At 48.7% G+C, this 18,902-nt stretch overlaps 1 long non-coding RNA gene across 1 annotated transcript; it reads left to right on the forward strand.

The window, feature by feature from the left end:
* The first annotated feature begins 14,551 nt into the window (after positions 1–14,551).
* Positions 14,552–15,264, forward strand: LOC127317062 (uncharacterized). Its single transcript, XR_011749239.1, has 3 exons — positions 14,552–14,777; positions 14,859–15,093; positions 15,192–15,264. It is a non-coding gene; the product is annotated as an uncharacterized lncRNA (long non-coding RNA).
* Positions 15,265–18,902: the final 3,638 nt, after the last annotated feature.

Genomic DNA, 18,902 nt, shown 5'->3' on the forward strand with positions numbered 1-18,902 from the left:
TTTAGATTATAAATTGTCCAACATGATACAAGGTACAGATTACAAAATAAATATTATTAAAAAAATTCATATGTTTTACTTTCTATTGATACAATTTTTATGTTGTACAATTATATTATGTTAGTTAAATTCATGATGTAGGGATATGAGTAAGTCCTGTAAATCGGGACGGAGGAAGTAGGTTAGTGTCAAGTGTCAACAGCAACCGTGTTATACGAGAATCAATTCAGACTTGAGAGCATCCCCACTCGTTGGCGCTCCCCACGCCCAAATCCGGCGAAATTTTCGTCCGGATTGGATGAAGATTTGGCGTGGGGAGCGCCGAAGTTCCAGCCGTCCCCCCGGCAGGAAACCCCCAACCTCGACCATTTGACATATTTCAAACAAATTCAACATAAAATTTAACAAGTTCGGCAAACAAGAGGACGAAAATTGCTGAAACAAATTCGGCGATAACAGTACAATGTTTAACAAGTGCTGAAACAAATGAAGCACACAAATTTCACAATTTTTTAGCGGCGCAATCTGGGCAACAAGCCGGCGGGGTGGTGCCGGCGGCGAGAGAGATACGAGGGGTGGGGGAGATTTTGAGCGACGTGGCGGTGGGGTTCGTGCGTCGAGTCACCGACAGATCGGGCCCTTCCCCGCTTTTCACTCGTCCGGAGTCCCCGAGCGCTCCCCGGGGGGCCGGGGGGGGCGTGGGATCGCCGGATGAATTTAGGCCCAAATCCGGACGAAAACGAGGAACCGGGGGCGCGACTGGGCCGAATTACGCCGTCCGGATGGAAAAAACGCTCGCCGGGGGCCTCCTCGGGGGGACGAGTGGAGATGCTCTGAGTAGCTTCTTCAGAAACTGCTGACCTGGCGTCCGGAGCTAAGGAGATAAGTGACACGTGTTCGTCTGACATCGGTCTGGCGGAAGGAGAAAATCCTTTGGGACGTGTTTGGTTATCTTCATGGAAACCTCGTCTCTCACGGGCAGTGCTGAGGCACGCAGGACCAGACATAAACAAGAATTTTTAAATTGTGCACTTCATTTTATAGCCTTTTTTTTTTTTTGAGAAACACAATACAAACGCAGGCGCTCACATACACGCGCATACACTCACCCCTATGAACGCACACACGCACACCCTACCCCTATGAGCACCTCCGGAAGACCGAGCCGGCGGATTGGATCTTGAAATTGACGAAGTCACCACAGGCGCCTCGCTATCGACGGGAACGTCGCCTCCCACTGAAAGAATATTCCGCCTTTATGAGACACACAGATGTTAAACCTGGGATTTGAACTCTGGTGGGCTGGGGGTACAACCACCCTCATTTGAACCTTTTCCATTGAGAGAAGATGCCTCGCGTTGGTTGCCTGCACTTGATTTTATAGCCAGTTATTAGCGGCCACAGTCATTAGCAGCCACATTAACCACTATTGTGGCTCGTCAATGGCAACCACTTCGCTGGGTGATGTGCTTGTCCACCAGAACTAGGGCATGCTACCGTGCTCACCCGGTTGCAACCACCGACACGGTGGCAACACTACCGAGCATGCTCACCGTCACCGAGGGTATGTTTGGATTGGAGCCGTGGCTCGCCCATCCAAATTTTTGGTCGTTGACCACTACCATGGGCTCCGTTTGGTTTAGCTCCAAAAAATCAGATCCATGCCAATTTTTTGGTCACCCTGTTCAGTTTTCACGCCCGCGCGTTGGCGAGATCGTGGCGGCAGAATCCTTCGCCAAATATTTGGCGTGCCAATTTTGGCAGGGCTGGCTGGGGCGTGACCCAAACAGCCCCCGAAAATCTGCAGATTGTCCGCGGCCACAATCGATTACACCTACTGGACGGCTGCGAGTGGCAGAAAGTGTTGAATGTAGATGGGCTGCAGCCCAGTAAGGCAGCCCATATAGTCTACAATTCCTGAAATCTCAAGGCCCATCACGTTGGCAGCTTGGGACAGCCTTGGGGGACAAAGTTTAGTCCCACATTGCTAGTTGGGAGAGAGTTGGAGTGGTATATAAGGGCTGCTGTTCTAGTCATTCCAAGTGAGTGAGAATAGAAAGAGCCCTCGCGCACTCCTCCTCCTCCGCCCACCCCGCCTCGGCTCGTCACGCACGTCGCGTTTCGTGATTCGAGTTCGAGTTCGAGACACACTCAAGGAAGCCTAAATTTTTGCTTGGTGCACCAACTGTGTTGGGTACGTGTCGGCCTGCATGTGCATGCTCGCCGCGTGTCCCTGGCTTCCTACGCGTGTCAACGCGGTCTGGTCGGGTCGGCTTCCCAGGCTATACAAGGAGACAGATCAGATCTAGAGAAACATACAGTTCTCAGAACTCTCTAGTCCATCTCTCTCGCGAAGTTCCTTTTGCTGCGCTACTCTCTAGTCTTCCCCATCCCGGCGTCTGCGTGCACAGCCGTCCGGGAGAGCAGGCCTCCGAAACTCCGTCCGTTGAGATCCTGCACCGGGAGACGGGCGATAAGGTTTTTGGGGAGCGTCTCGGCGCGGCGCTCGCTCTTGTTCGTCTTCTTCCTCGACGATCCGCTGCTTCATCGACAGATCCGACTACACCATGGGCGACATCAACAATACCCATGGTGGTGGTGTCTTCTTTGGTGCGACCTTCCCGGTCGCGATGTACGTGCTTTTCCTCTCCTACCTTGCACTGCTACTTGTTCCATGTTCAGATCTGATGCATGTGCTTAGTCTGATGAGTATGGTTAAGTATGCTTGTGCATCTGTAATGTTGCTTTCGGTAATTAAACTCTCACGGAAATTGCCTAATAATCTAACAATCCAAAAACCTTATTTGCTTAGGCAATTTTCACCGTCTGGTTTTGCTGCTGCGCTTAAACCGAGCCCGTTTACGGGTTCTCATTTCAAGAGATGGCAAAGTAAGACCCTCTTGTGGCTCACTTCTATGGGCGTGCACCGGGTTGCGGAAGGTACTCCCAGAGGTCCGCTTACTCCTGAAGAGGATAAAGCGTTCGGGGATGCCACCGTAATCTTTGTGGGTGCCGTCCTAAGTGTGCTTGGAGACAAGTTGGTTGATGCTTATCTGCACATACGAAATGGGAAGGAACTGTGGGATGCACTAGACGCTAAGTTTGGTGCTGCCGATGCCGGAGGTGAACTGTATGCTATGGAGCAGTTCAATGACTACAGAATGGTTGAGAACCGATCTGTAGTAGAACAGGCTCATGAGATACAGATCATGGCAAAGGAACTTGAGCTCCTCAAGTGTGTGCTACCGGACAAGTTTGTCGCGGGATGCATTGTCGCTAAGCTTCCCCCTTCATGGAGGAACTTTGCCACTTCCCTGAAACATCAGAGGCATGAGTTTTCTGTTGAGAATATCATGGGCTCTCTGGATGTTGAGGAGAAGGCGAGGGCAAAAGACAAACACACTGGAGGAACCGAGGGACGTTCTGCTGCCAATATGGTGCGTAAAAAATGCCCACAAGTCCAAGGGAAAGAACAAGGGAGTCTCCCGGACTACCAACTTCAAGAAGAAGGGGAAAACGGAGAAGAAAGATCCTTCTTTGGGTGTGTGGCGAGCCTGGCCATTGGGCCAATCGGTGTCCACAACGCAAAGGAAAGAAATGTCGGTGGACAGAACTCAAATTCTGTCGGCATGGTCATTGGCAACACGAGAGGAAGGAACTACGGGGTATGGTAATATGTTACCTCTTTGTTCTTTCGGTGTTTCAGCCCACGGAATGGTGGGTTGATACAGGTGCTAATGTTCATGTGTGTGCTGACATCTCCATGTTTACCTCTTATCAGGCACGAGGTTCCTCAGTAATGATGGGGAATGGGTTACATGCTACTGTTCGTGGTGTTGGCACGGTAGATCTGAAGTTTACTTCGGGAAAGATCGTGCAACTGAAGAACGTGCTGCATGTCCCTTCTATCAAGAAGAATCTCGTTAGTGGCTCCCGTCTTATGAAAGATGGGTTTAAGTTGGTGTTTGAGTCCAATAAAGTTGTACTGTCTAAGTATGGAACTTTTGTTGGAAAGGGATATGAGTGTGAGGGAATGTTGCGTTTCTCTCTAGAAGACTTCTGTGATAATGTTGTGAACCATGTAAGCACTAGTGTTAATGAAACTAATGTTTGGCATTCACGACTTTGTCATGTTAATTTCGGTTGTATGACGCGGCTTGCTGATATGAGTTTAATTCCGAAATTCACCTTTGCCAAAGGCTCTAAGTGCCATGCTTGTGTGCAAGCAAAGCAGCCTCGCAAGCCTCACAAGCCTGCGAAGGAAAGAAACTTGGCACCACTAGAGCTCATACATTCAGATCTATGTGAGATGAATGGTGAGTTGACAAAAGGTGGAAAGAAATTTTTCATGACTTTGATTGATGATTCCACTCGGTACTGTTATGTGTATCTCCTGAAAACTAAAGATGAGGCTCTTGATTTCTTTAAAATCTATAAGGCTGAAGTTGAGAATCAACTTGAAAGAAAGATAAAAAGGGTTCGGTCCGATCGTGGTGGAGAGTACTTTTCTAATGAGTTCAATTTATTCTGTGCGGAACATGGTATAATCCATGAGAGGACGCCTCCCAATTCCCCACAATCCAATGGGATTGCGGAAAGGAAAAACCGTACTCTAACAGATTTAGTTAACGCCATGTTAGATGTTTCGGGTTTATCCAAGGAATGGTGGGGGGAGGCTATATTGACTTCGTGTCATGTCCTAAATCGTGTTCCAACCAAGAATAAAGAGATTACCCCATATGAGGAATGGGAAAAGAAAAGACCAACACTCTCCTACCTACGAACTTGGGGTTGTTTGGCTAAAGTGAATTTGCCAATCACCAAAAAGCGAAAGCTTGGACCAAAAACCGTGGATTGTGTCTTTCTTGGCTATGCTGCCCATAGCATTGCTTATAGATTTCTTGTGGTGAAATCTGGAGTGGATGACATGAATGTTGGCACCATCTTTGAATCAAGAGATGCTACATTCTTTGAGGATATATTTCCTATGAGAGATATGCATGGCATGTCTAGTTGGGAATCTGATCCAATACATGAAACTCCTATGGAGTCTGATGAGGAATCTGATGATGAGAGTTCAGATTCTGATGAAGATGACAATGAGGCTCCCACAAGGAGTAAGAGACAAAGGACTGCAAAGTCTTTTGGTAATGATTTCATTGTGTATCTTGTGGATGATACTCCCACTACCATTTCAGAAGCTCTCGCATCTCCTGATGCAGACTCATCGGAAGGAAGCGGTTCAAAGCGAGATGGATTCCATCTTGGCTAATGGAACGTGGGAGTTAACTGAGCGTCCTTATGGGTGCAAACCTGTAGGATGTAAATGGGTATTTAAGAAGAAGCTTCGAGCTGATGGTACTATTGAGAAGTACAAAGCTCGGCTTGTAGCCAAAGGCTATACCCAAAAGGAAGGCGAAGATTTCTTCGATACCTACTCACCTGTTGCGAGATTGACCACAATTCGAGTACTATTGTCATTGGCTGCCTCACACGGTCTTCTCGTTCATCAAATGGACGTTAAGACGGCTTTCCTAAATGGAGAGTTGGACGAGGAAATTTACATGGAACAGCCTGATGGTTTTGTACTACAAGGTCAAGAAAGAAAGGTGTGTAAATTAAAGAAATCTTTGTATGGTCTTAAACAAGCACCCAAACAATGGCATGAGAAGTTTGAAAGAACTTTGACATCTGTGGGCTTTGTTGTTAATGAAGCCGACAAATGTGTGTACTACCGCCATGGTGGGGGTGAGGGAGTTGTCCTATGCTTGTATGTGGATGACATACTAATTTTTGGGACAAGTCTCAAAGTGATTCAGGAGGTAAAAACCTTCTTATCTCAGTGTTTCGAGATGAAAGATCTTGGAGAAGCTGATGTTATTTTGAACATCAAGCTATTGAGAGATGGGAATAATGGGATTACACTTGTGCAATCTCATTATGTTGAGAAGGTGTTGAGCAGATTTGGCTATGCTGATTGCAAATCTTCTCTCACACCTTATGATCCTAGTGTCTTGCTTCGAAAGAATGAAAAGGCAACTAAAGATCAATTGAGATACTCTCAAATCATTGGTTCACTCATGTATTTAGCTTGCGCTACGAGGCCTGATATCTCGTTTGCTGTATGCAAACTTAGCCGGTTTGTGGCCAACCCGGGAGATGATCATTGGCATGCTCTTGAGAGAGTGATGCGCTATCTAAAGGGAACCATGAGTTATGGAATTCATTATACCGGGTATCCAAGAGGACTTGAAGGGTATAGTGATTCCAATTGGATTTCTGATGCTAAAATGAAGGCCACAAGTGGATATGTTTTCACTCTTGGTGGTGGCGCTGTTTCCTGGAAGTCTTGCAAGCAGACCATCTTAACGAGGTCAACTATGGAAGCAGAACTCACAGCATTAGATACAGCTACTGTCGAAGCGGAATGGCTTCGTGAGCTCTTGATGGACTTGCCTATGGTTGAAAAACCAATACCGGCTATCCTCATGAACTGTGATAATCAAACTGTGATTATCAAAGTGAAAAGTTCTAAGGATAATATGAAAAGTTCCAAACATATCAAGAGAAGATTGAAGTCTGTCAGAAAACTGAAGAACTCCGGAGTGATAGCATTGGATTATGTCCAAAGTGCTAAAAATCTGGCAGATCCTTTCACAAAAGGACTATCAAGAAACATGATAGACCTTGCATCAATGGAGATGGGTTTGAGACCCACTTGAGTTGCCGAGGGGGTAACCCAGCCTATGTGATCGGAAATTCCGTGAAGTAGGACCTGGGAAAACAAACCGGAGTAACTGAGTTGAGAGAAAATATAATACTCCCACTCCGCTGCAGATGCAATTCTCTCATAGCTACATAAGGCGGAGTTGACGATGTCTTAATGTGTTCTGAGCGGCTCTTAATGAGCGAAGACGCTGTCCTACAGGGCGATCTTTGAAGAACACACCTATATGAGTGACACTACTGGTCATAGTGTGGGAGATTTGGGTGAATCTCTAGTAAGCTCATGAAAGGCCGAGGAGTATGACTTATAAGCTCCACCCGAGGGGAAGGCTATGGTAGCCTAGTACCGTGCCGGCATTGAGCGAAACTTGCTGCACAAAGACTGACAATTCAAGGCATAGTCCATTGTTCAGTTGTAGTCAAGCGTAGCACCTTGCCTAAGTGGAAGTTCAACTTAACAGTCTCCACCGAAGTGCAGGTATATCAAACAGTGAACGGAACTAATGTGTCATCCGATGTGCATATGAGATCTGGTGGGGGATTGTTGAATGTAGATGGGCTGCAGCCCAGTAAGGCAGCCCATATAGTCTACAATTCCTGAAATCTCAAGGCCCATCACGTTGGCAGCTTGGGACAGCCTTGGGGGACAAAGTTTAGTCCCACATTGCTAGTTGGGAGAGAGTTGGAGTGGTATATAAGGGCTGCTGTTCTAGTCATTCCAAGTGAGTGAGAATAGAAAGAGCCCTCGCGCACTCCTTGTTGTGGGTATACTTCATGGGTGTACCATCGACAGTGCCTAGATCCGGCAAGCCCGGGTGGCCCATAGATGGCGATGTGGCGTGTGGCCCGTCGGGCGGCCCAGTTGCTGTTGATCCTAAAGGATGAAGTCCAGCCCAGGATAGGGAAGCCGGATCCCAACCGACCATCGGAGGAAGTCGGATCCATGGAGGCCCAGGAGTAACCCGGATCCATGTAGGCCCAGGAGTAACCCGGATCCATGGAGGCCCAGGAGTAACCCGGATCCATGGAGGCCCAGGAGTAACCCGGATCCATGGAGGCCCATGTGGAACCCGGATCCAGTACGACGTAGGGAGGAAGGCAGATCCTTGACGTACACGGCAAGACCTTGTACCGTAGTTAGGCGACCTGTAATCCGGCTAGGACTCTCCATGTAAACCCTAGATCCGTGCGCCTTTATAAGCCGGATCCTGGGAGCCCTAGAGGGACGTTCACGTTGACGTTCACGTTCACGTTCACGTGCACGTTCAGAACAACCACAACTCATTGTAACAACGCGAAAGCGCCCAGATAATTCCAGACAAGCAGCAGTAGGCCCTGTCATCGTGCAGGTGTTCCGAAGCTGGGTAACTCGCGTACCACCGTCCCGTGTGCACTCCGCCCAATGGCCCCTACTTCTTCTCCCCCTCGTGAGGATCCCTCCTCCGGGGTACCGTCGATTAGGCAACGACACTCCTCCTCCTCCGCCCACCCCGCCTCGGCTCGTCACGCACGTCGCGTTTCGTGATTCGAGTTCGAGTTCGAGACACACTCAAGGAAGCCTAAATTTTTGCTTGGTGCACCAACTGTGTTGGGTACGTGTCGGCCTGCATGTGCATGCTCGCCGCGTGTCCCTGGCTTCCTACGCGTGTCAACGCGGTCTGGTCGGGTCGGCTTCCCAGGCTATACAAGGAGACAGATCAGATCTAGAGAAACATACAGTTCTCAGAACTCTCTAGTCCATCTCTCTCGCGAAGTTCCTTTTGCTGCGCTACTCTCTAGTCTTCCCCATCTCGGCGTCTGCGTGCACAGCCGTCCGGGAGAGCAGGCCTCCGAAACTCCGTCCGTTGAGATCCTGCACCGGGAGACGGGCGATAAGGTTTTTGGGGAGCGTCTCGGCGCGACTGCTCGCTGCTGTTCGTCTTCTTCCTCGACGATCCGGCTGCTTCATCGACAGATCCGACTACACCATGGGCGACATCAACAATACCCATGGTGGTGGTGCTGCTGCTGGTGCGACCTTTCCGGTCGCGATGTACGTGCTTTTCCTCTCCTACCTTGCACTGCTACTTGTTCCATGTTCAGATCTGATGCATGTGCTTAGTCTGATGAGTTTGGTTAAGTATGCTTGTGCATCTGTAATGTTGCTTTCGGTAATTAAACTCTCACGGAAATTGCCTAATAATCTAACAGAAAGCTACACAAGTATTTCTCTACCTCCACCAAATCGAGTTGCAACATGAAAATTGCGGGAACCAGCAAGATCAACCTACTCTTGAAAAAAAACTTCAAATCGTTGATTGTGCGTGACAAATCTAAAGAAATTCATCCAAAAAAAACTCTAAATTTAACCATGGATTTGAGAAGATACAAACTATGATTCTCGGTACTCAATCCATAAACGATCTGAATAATTTGCACTGCCAGTGTATTCATCCGATCTGAATAGTTTGTACACTGGCAAGTCCGGTTGCCCTTCAAAGCATTGGTGCTCTCTACCAACCCAAGTCCACAGCTCGTCAGTACCAAGTCACAGTTATGGATCATAGGATTCTCTTCTGAAAGTTGTCCCAACGGGCTGCAATTACTCCATCTTTCCCTCCTTCCTTTCCGGAGCGCATCAATTTGCACAGCCACGTCGCACATGCGCGTCCAAAAATTACGATATCCGTAGTCGTACAAACCGCATTTTACAGCGTTATCAGGAGTACCGTGGTTAATTACGTTGCGGTCCTACTTGGTGAATTTGATCATCTGCTTTAGTCGCACTGAGGGCATCTCCAACCGGGCGACCCAAACCGCGTCCGCGTCCGGATGGGCCGAGCCGGACAAAAACGCGGCCCGGCACGCGGACCCATCCCTAAAACGGATGGCCGCGGCATCCGGGACGACCCAAACCCGGCCCAAATCTGGGGCGAGTTTGCGTGGGCGCGACGCCGAATGCTGGTCGCTCGCGTCCGCCCCTTGTCCACCCATGGCCCGCGTGTCATAGAAATAGAAACTTTTTTTTTTCATTGGAAAGAACCATTACAATTTTTTTTAGACTACTACTTCTATCTTAATACGTACAGGGCCGGCGGCCTCGCCGGCGACTCCCTCGCCGGCTTGCCGTCGGGGCCGTGGATTTCACTCGACGCGGGCGGCATGTACGCGTGAGGATTCCACTCCAGCTTATGAGCTGGGCGGCGCGGCGGAGGACTTCATCCTCCTCCTTTCCGCTCGCGCGCCTCGGGCGCGCTCGCGCTCCGCCTCCTGACGCGGCACCACCCGCTTCCCGCATAGCTCAGTTCCTGCAGGGCGGCGCGTTCCACAGCGGTGCGCGCCTCCAGGCGGACGCGGCCGGCGGCCTGGGCCTCGTGGTTCCCGTTCCGCCGCCACATGCGCTCTTGTCGGCCGCGCTCCGCCGATGCAGCAGCCTCCCGGGCGCGCCGCTCGGGCGAGGGCATCTGGATGAGGTGCCGGGCTGCTCGCATAGCGAGCAGCTCGTTCTTCTGCCCGAGGAGGTCGCCTAATCGGCGGCGACCGGCCCGGCAGGTCGCCTCGTGCTCCTTCGTCACGCGCGTGAGGTCGGCGAGACGCTCCTCGATGGCGGCGTTGATGTTGGCCAGCGCGAGGTCCTCCTCGTTCACGGGCTCCTCCTCCGCGGCGGCCGCGGCCTCGTACCAGCCGTCCGCGGTCTCGTGTCAGCCGTCCGCGGCCGCCTCCATCATCTGCGCGTCCCCTCCCTTGTTCACCGCCGCCTCGGCAGCGACGCGGAGCGCGTCATCGTCGGCGGCCTACCGCGCGTCCGCGAGCTCCTCCTCCTCCGTCCGCGGGAACCTAGCCTGGACGGCGAGGGAGAGCTTGGCCCACGTGGCCTGCAGGGTGCGCGGCATGGCGCCAGAGAAGGTGGAGGGGGAGAGGACGGTGGAGACGGTGTGATGAGATCTCTGGCCGCCGCCGTCTTTTATAGCCGGCGGCCTGGCGGAAAACTTGGGCGCGAGCGCGCGCCAAAGGGCTTTTCGCGCGCGCGGGAACATTGGTGCGTGCGGGAACTTTCCCGCGCGTTCCACCGTCCACCATTGCTGTCCCGTCGAGGCCTGCCATGGCGCAGCGCCGCGCAAGGAAAACGAACCACGTGGCGCCTGTTTGGGTCGCCGCGTTGGGCGCAGCGTGCGACCCAAACGGACACGCGGACGCGGGCCGCTGTCCTCGTGTCCGCTCCGCCACCCAAACAGCCCAAACCAAACGGTCCAGCGCGTCCGTTTGGGTAGCGCGGTTGGAGATGCCCTGATCGCTGCTTGCGGTACTAGTTTGAATCGTGACGCATCACCTTTTTTCTTGTTTGAAACTGTGATGTGCAGCACTGAGCATCTGAAAAGAAGAGTTAAGCATTTGGCGGGATCCACGCATTTCATAAGCGAAAGGAGCCATTGATAACTTTTTCCGCACCATTCTGGTTGGACTGTGGACAGAAAATCGCCGCACAGTCACCCTAGTTTGTTTTGGTTGGAGATAGACCTAGCGGCTCGCATTTTGGTCCGCGCGAGTCGTTTTTGTATTTCCCCCTACCTCACCAAAATATGGCAACATATGAATGAAAAGCGCACAACAATTTAATATAGTGCTAACAAATTACCACTAATTAGGGAATCCTGTAATTCACACGCAATACTACCGAACCAAAATGTAAAAGTACACAACTTTCATAGGGACTCAACAAATTAAATATAGATAAGTGCCATCATGCATCATTTGGCTTTGCTTCTTCTTGAATCAAGCCCTTTGTTTCGACCTCATAACCCTCAAGTCGACGAACATGATTTGTTTCTCCCACGAGATCAATTTGGCCTCAACCTCAATGGCTAGTGATCATGCCTTGCTCTCTTCAATTCTAGAGCTCCGGTTGGAGGTCCATGAAGCTAGCACATGTGGCTTCTTTCTCACGTCGTCGCTTCTCATTCCTCTTGGCAACTGCTGACAAGGGATTAACTTGTCAATGCCTATGGATTGTAGGCTAGGGTTTAGTTAGAAGTAGAGGGTAAGTAGATCTCGAAGGTTTCAGCCGAAAAGTACTCGACGATTGTGAAAACTAGGGTTTGCAGACAATGATTCGGGTGATTCTTTGTCCCTCGACTCCCCCTTATATATGAGGTGAAGCCGAGGGATTCGTGCTATACAAGTTTACAGAGTCCGGGACGGTTTCTAACTCATCCCGCCAGATTACAAACAACACTTCCTATTACAACTCTATCTTTCCTTAGTAAGTCTTGGACTCCCGAATCTTCTTATTCTTCGGGTATTGGGCCTCCAGTAAACCCCGGGTACCATCTTCGGCAGGCCCATTTGGGATGCCTATGTCAGTAGCCCCCGAGATTTTGCTTGAATCGTAGAGTCAGGGAAAATCTCCATTGTTTATTTTTACTCGAAAGCTTTAACCTTTTATATTTCTTCACATAAAATTCTATATTGTACAGGGATACTGGTAATTGGGGCTAGTTCATCTGACGGATCAGGTACTAGTTAACTGCTCTAGTGGCAATCCGCAAAAACCTACTTCAAAATCACGTCCCCGGACATGATCTCGGGATACTGGTGTAAACGTCGACAGGTGCCGCTTAAGGTCTTACCATTCTGTCGAGTCCCAGTCAAATTTATCGGGTACCTAACGCGTCCGTTAGGATTTTTCTTCGTATCTGTTGATACGGATAAAAAGTAACAGAAGCGCAGTCTTTGGCGATGCCACGCCCAGCAGAACGGATCTGGGGTCTTACCTTCGCAAATTTGCGGCATTCAGAAATTGATCGCAACTTCGGCGTTCTGAGAATATATTGTCGAGTGCTTTTCCGGCTGTTGGAATGGCACATTTTATCGAGTCATATATGACTTATATTGTTCTCCCGATGGGAGTATATGTAGAGTTAATTATAACTCGAAATATACTCTCTTGTTTTTCTATTTTTGTTAATTTCATCGGGCACGCGAACAGCGTTCCCGATGGGAGTAGCCCCCGAGGCTACAACCAAGAACTTGTGCTTGGTTGTAGGCTCAACATTTTAGTCCACCTTGTCGCTATATTTTCATTACTTCCCAATATGATCTCTTTCTTCTTCTCTCTTTTTTTATCTCTCGGGTGCGCGAACAGCGTTCTCGATGGGAGTAGCCCCCGAGGCTACAGCCAAGGACTTGTGCTTGGTTGTAGGCTCCCATAATTTCTATATTTATCATACTCGAAAATTTACTTTTTCTGAAGTAGCCCCGAGCATTTGGGCAAAAACTTGTATTTGACCAAAGGTTCCCGAGGTATTGAATAATTCTTTACGTCGCCGTTTTTCTTGTCGACATACTTCCCTTAATCAAATTTACTTCATCCTCCTCGAATAGTCGTGACTTTTCTGCCCTGTGGGTCCATTGCTTCGACTATGTTGACACGTCGTGCAAGTAGTGGACACACGTCCTCCGCTTTTCCTGGCGCACGTACGGTAACGCCTATTTCAGTAAAAATACTCTTTTGCCCTTGTGTCTAGAAGATCCATCCTCACCACACGATTTCTTCATCCAACGGCACACTGCTTCACCCGAATCTTATATAAACCCTTCTTCAACCTTCGTTCATCCCCTCGCTTGCGCCGCTCACCTGTTCCTCTTCGCAAAACTTCCCCTGCGCCCAACTCTCTCCAATCTTCCGTACGCACATACATTGCTCTGCCCACTGCCGTTGATGCCACCGCGCACGCGTCTGACTCGCCACAGCACGCCGGAATCCAAGATGGCCGCCGAGGATCTTGAGTGGGAGAGATCCAAAATCTCCAATCAAGACATCAACACGCTGAAGAGGCTCGGCCTCATGACGAAGGAGAACGCCATCCGCTTTCCTAGCGAAGAAAGCTACCCCAAGCCTCCAATGGAGTATCGGGTTAGTTTTGTTGATCATCTGATCCGCGGCCTTTCAACCCCAATCCACGATTTCCTCCGCGGCCTTCTTTTTGTTTATGGGATTCAAGCGCACCGGTTGACTCCCAAGTCCATCCTTCACATTTCTATTTTTATCACACTTTGCGAATGCTTCCTCGGAATCACTCCCAATTGGGCTCTGTGGAAGCGCATTTTCTGCCTCCGCCGTAATGGCTCCCACAACGTCACTTATAACATAGGTGGCGTTGTTATCTGTGTTCGGACTGATGTCGATTATTTCGACGTCAAGTTTCCTGATTCTGTCCAAGGATGGCGCAAAAAGTGGCTCTACATCCACGAAGAAAGCGCCAATTCTGTGGAGCACAACATAGTTCCTTTCGACGGAAGTGCCAGGATTCAGCGTCGCCGTTCCTGGGATGCCGAAGCTTCTGAAGAAGAGAAAAAAGCGACAGAGGCGCTCATGGCTCGTATCCGTCATCTTCAAAACACTCGAGGCAAAGAGCTATCTGGTGTTCAAATTACTGCCTACTTCCTTAGGATTAGAGTGCAGCCTCTTCAGGCTCGCAAAAATCCCCTTTGGACGTATTCTGGTGAAAATGACGCCAACAGAATCTCCGGTGATCTTTACGTAAAGGACTTGGAAAAATTGGTTCGAAGAATTTCTCGATTAGGCAAGAAGGATCCTATTCCCTCCTCCTGTCGAGTGGAACCATACAGTGCTTCCAATCCTCTTCCCGAGGTATTTTGTCTTCTCGAAGTTTTATCTTGTTTTGAACTGTTCCTCGTATCTTATTTGCGGTGGTATCTCACTTATTCTCTTTTGTCACTATTTCTTTGTAGAATCATCCTACTATGGCCTCCCTTCCTCCTCTTCACGAGGATGGAGAGGTCGAAGAAAGAGCCGTTGTCGATGATGTCAACCAGGAGACCCCCTCTTTTTTGAATGAACCCGCAGATTCTCGAAAATCTGCGGGATCTACTGAGAAGGATGCTGCCTCTGAAGATACAACATCAGCGCAATCTCCTCCTCCTGCTGTTTCTCCGAAGAGCAAAAGGAAAAGGAGCAATGCCGAAGATTCCGGGACCTCGAAACCCGAAGAAACTGCTCCTGCACCTCAAAAAGCAACTTATGATCCATACATCGAGAGTATCATCAGCTCGTAGGTTCCTTGCTCTTTTCCTTTTCTATTTGAAGAATTTTATTTTGCCTTGCTTTTTATGCTGCCACTATTTTGTCGCAGTGATGATGAAGAAACACCAACTTTAGATGTGGCTGCTCGAACGAGCACGTCACATACTTTAGTTATTTCAGAAAAACCAGTTGAAGGGGAGGAATCGTCGCCTCCTCAACAAAATGTTAATACATCTACTCCTCCTTCGAGCCCCCGTGCCCCTTCACCAAAAAGGGCACGGGTTGAAAAGATTGTTGATCCTGCCCCTCAGTTGGGCAGTTCGTCGACTCTGCTCTTAGATGATGTAAGTTTGTCGGCATCTATATTTTCCTTATTTTGTTTTTTCACACCTTTTCTCTTTTTCATGCCGATGTTTCTTTTGATGTACTTACCTTTGAACAGCCAATGATCAAAGAGCTTCTTCGGATCGGGTCCCAATTTGTTGGGTACCGTGAATATGCCGCCAGAGCCGAAGGTAACGACTTTTATACTTGCTATTTTTCTTTGACTTTCTATTCCTGTTGCTTGTCGCTATTTTTTGATCTTTCTTTTCTTTCTTTTTCATATCTCGACAGAAAAAACTTTCAGAGGCTAACGAACGCGCGACGCACCTTTGGCTCAAAAACTTGAGCAAAGTGAGGCGGCTCGCAAGAAAGCCGAACTCGCTGCTAGCAAAGCCAAGGTCGAAGCTGATGAAGCTAAGGCGAAAGCTGCTGGTGTCGAGGAACTGCAGAAGAAACTTGAGGATGCGACAGCTGCCTTGGATGAGCACAAAGCTGCACAAGCTTCTCGTGACGAAGGAATCCTCAAGCGTTTGAAGTCGCAAAGTCGACGTACTCTGAGTAATATTATCAATCCCTTTTATTTTACTGCACTTCCTGTTTCTTGGTTGTTGACTGATGTCTTGTCTCGTGTGGCAGCCCAAACAAACCAGGATTTTGATCTGGATAATCCTGTCAATGACCCTCTCCTTGATGCACTTTCTCTTCTGGAGTTCCATGGGCGCGAAATTCGTGAAGGCGTGGCCAATGCCAGTGCAAGTTTGTCGGCGTTGTTCCCCTACTTCTTCCCGAAGAAAGAGGAACCTTCGACTTTCCTTGCCCTTGCCAAGCTTTTCAATTCGTCGGAAGACCTGGGATTGAAGATGCGTCAGGAGAATATGAAGGTTCTTTGTCGAGAGTATCTTGTTGCCCTGGTTGCGACAGCCAACGGACGCTTGATTGGATGAAGGTTGGCGACACCAGCCAGATAGAGCATTCGAGATGGAGGTCGCTGATCAAGGCAGCCAAGCCCAACACGAAGAAGATCTTGGCGTATCTGGGGATCAAGCCAGCTTCGACTCCTAGCTCCTCGAGGCCGGAGGTCTAGTTGCATGCCTCTGTTTTTCTTTCTGTTTCTTTTGCTTCTGTCGCCAAAGTAGTCATTTGGCGACACGTACTTTCTTAACTCCACTGTAATGCCCTTGTAATTATTCCCAGAGATTAATGAAGACTTCTATCTTTGCTTGTTATTTGATGTTGTCTTGTTTATTTTTCAGTTGATATTTGATAACTATACTCCATCTTCTGCTCCTTCCAATGTTTCGCCTTCTTCTTCCCGCGCGAGGAAAGCTTTTGGTGATACCGCTCCTGTCGACGATACCCTGTCGCAAGAACTGGATGAACTTCGGCAACAACTTCAGTATGCGAAGAAGCAAACACTTGTGATGATGGAGCAATCTCGTAAGTCATCTGAAGCCGAAAAAATTGCTCTTCAACAAGCTCGCGAGGCCGTAGCTGCTAAGGAAATTGCTGCTTCCGAGGCTGAAAAGGCGACTATTCGAGAAAATTTCATGCTCGAATTAATGAATGAAGCCAGTGCAGATATGTCGGGTATGCCTGTTTCATCCGCTGATATCCTTTATCTGCATACTATTGTTTCTTTGAAGGTTTCCGCTTTTTGTTTTGATAGGTGCCTTTACCGATCTTTCTTTGCCGAGGAAGAAAGGGTGAATGCTAGGACAACCCTCCTTGTTAATCTCTCCTTGGACCATGGTTCTTTGTTTTGGGCTACCCGGAAAGGACCCGCCAAATTGTCAGATTTCAAGATCGCGCCTCTCAAACTCGCGATTTCCTCGACTTCTGTACCAAGACCTTGTCCATGGTTTACAACTCCATGTTTCCTCGCAACGTCCAACCAAAAACTCTTCCTGAATTGATGGAAAGGTTCAAGGATGCTCGCAGTATCCATGATTTTGTCAAAGCTCAACTAGTAGCTGGCGCCAGATTTGCTCTTATCATGCTCCAAATCTGCCACTCGAAGCTTGACCTTACCCAGGTTGTCGAGAAGGTTCACCAAAAAGTAAAACGGCGGAGAGTTGGTGTTGACAGGATTAACACGAAGGTTACGCCTATAGCCGAAGAAATGATTGAGGACACTGCTTCGGATGGATGCCGACTTTTTGCCGATGGCCATTATGCCGATTTTCTTGGTGCTGCTCTGAGGAAAACAGAGTTACTCTTGATGACATATTGAATCAAGACTAGTTAGTTTCTTCTTGTAGATATTTCTTCTTTGTAATCCATGACTATATTGTAAAGCAATCATTATATTTCTCTGTTTGTTTAGCCCCCGAGTGTTTCGGTGACTCTTTACTATATTTGTATACTTGCGAGGTTTTGAACCAAGGCATTTATATATTTAAGGCGAATATGAGCCCCCAAGCTTTTTATTGAGCACTATTTTGTATTTTTGTTGACTCACGAGGTATTTGAATACCAAGGCAAGTTTTTTCTTTTGTCGATGAACTATATTGATATTCGTCGGAGCGAAGACTTTGGTCATGTCGATAAAGAAGAAAAGTTATATTGTCACTATCTTTATTATATTGCAGCACCGCGAGCCCGCCTCATTAAAAACCTTCTCCGGCCCCACTCGGTGCCCCGAAAAAGGAAAAGAGTGCGTCTGAAAACTCGCGGGCGTTTCAGTACATTGAAGCTTTACAAAGACTATATTTTTGACTCTAGGCGTAAAAACGCCTAAGTTGCGCCACGTTCCAGGGTTTGGCTCCTCCACCCCTGTCTTCTTGTCCTTTATTCTGTATGCTCCTCCTCCAATTACTTCCGTGACAATGTACGGGCCAAGCCATGGTGACTCGAGTTTTTCATGACTTTTTTGCGTGAGCCGAAGAACTAGGTCTCCCACCTGAAAAGATCTTGGCCGCAAACGTCGATTGTGGTAATTCTTCAAGTCCTGTTGATATTTGGTTACCCGAGATAATACTTCATCTCGAGCTTCATCAAGTGCGTCGACGTCGTCTTCTAGCACTCTTCTCGACGTTTCTTCATCATATTCAGCGACACGTGGAGAGTTGTGCTCTATCTCGATTGGTAGTCCTGCCTCTGCTCCATGAACCAGGACAAACGGAGTTTCTGCGTTCTTTGTGTTTGGTGTTGTTCGGATGCTCCACAACACGCTTGGTAGTTCTTCTGGCCAGGTATGTCGAGCTTTTTCCAGTGGTCCTAACAAGCGCTTCTTGATACCATTGCAGATGATGCCATTGGCTTTCTCGACTTGCCCATTGGTTTGAGGATGTGCAACTGACGCAAAGTTCAGCTTAATACCCACCTCTTCGCAATAATCTTTGAATTCATGGGATGTGAAGTTGCTGCCGTTGTACGTGACGATGCTTTGTGGGGCACTCCAAATCTGAAGACGAGGCCTTTTACGAATTTTATCATGCGGATGCTCCATCGAGTGAATTTATCGGCTTCGCTTCTATCCACTTTGTAAACTTATCGACAGCTACTAGCATGTACTCCTTTCCTCCTGGCCAAGATTTGTGTAACTTACCCACCATATCAAGTCCCCATTGAGCAAAGGGCCATGACAATGGTATTGGTGCTAGCTCTGCTGCTGGAGAGTGGGGTTTTGCGGCAAACCTTTGACACGCGTCGCAAGTTCTTACTATGTCCTTGGCGTCCTCGATTCTTGTCAACCGGTAGAATCCTGCCCGAAAAACCTTGGCTGCAATAGCTCGACTACTTGCGTGGTGGCCACATATTCCTTCGTGTACATCCTTCAATTATTCTTCCTTCTTCGGGTGTGACGCACCTTTGCAAGACGCCCGAAATA

The sequence above is a fragment of the Lolium perenne genome, chromosome 7, assembly GCF_019359855.2.
Source record: "Lolium perenne isolate Kyuss_39 chromosome 7, Kyuss_2.0, whole genome shotgun sequence".
Taxonomy (NCBI): domain Eukaryota; kingdom Viridiplantae; phylum Streptophyta; class Magnoliopsida; order Poales; family Poaceae; genus Lolium; species Lolium perenne.